Source organism: Lagopus leucura, unplaced genomic scaffold (assembly GCF_019238085.1).
Source record: "Lagopus leucura isolate 7727_CA_CO unplaced genomic scaffold, USGS_WTPT01 Super-Scaffold_73, whole genome shotgun sequence".
In the NCBI taxonomy this organism is placed as follows: Eukaryota; Metazoa; Chordata; class Aves; order Galliformes; family Phasianidae; genus Lagopus; species Lagopus leucura.
In genome coordinates, this window is record NW_024962252.1 from 63,811,886 (window position 1) to 63,812,086 (window position 201).

The window sequence follows — 201 nt, forward strand, 5'->3', positions numbered from 1 at the left end:
GTGCCCCCCTGTGTCGGAGCAGGGCGCCGTTCAGTCTCACTGCACGGCCCGGCGCACACCCCGCCACTGGGTGGCGCTGTCGCCAGGCGACGCGAGGAGGCTCCGGGGGGTGTCGGCGGCGTCGCGCCGCGATTGGCGCGGCGGGAGGGGCGGGGCCGGGCGCCGCTGTTTGGATTTAAACGTTGCAGCGGGAGGGGCGGG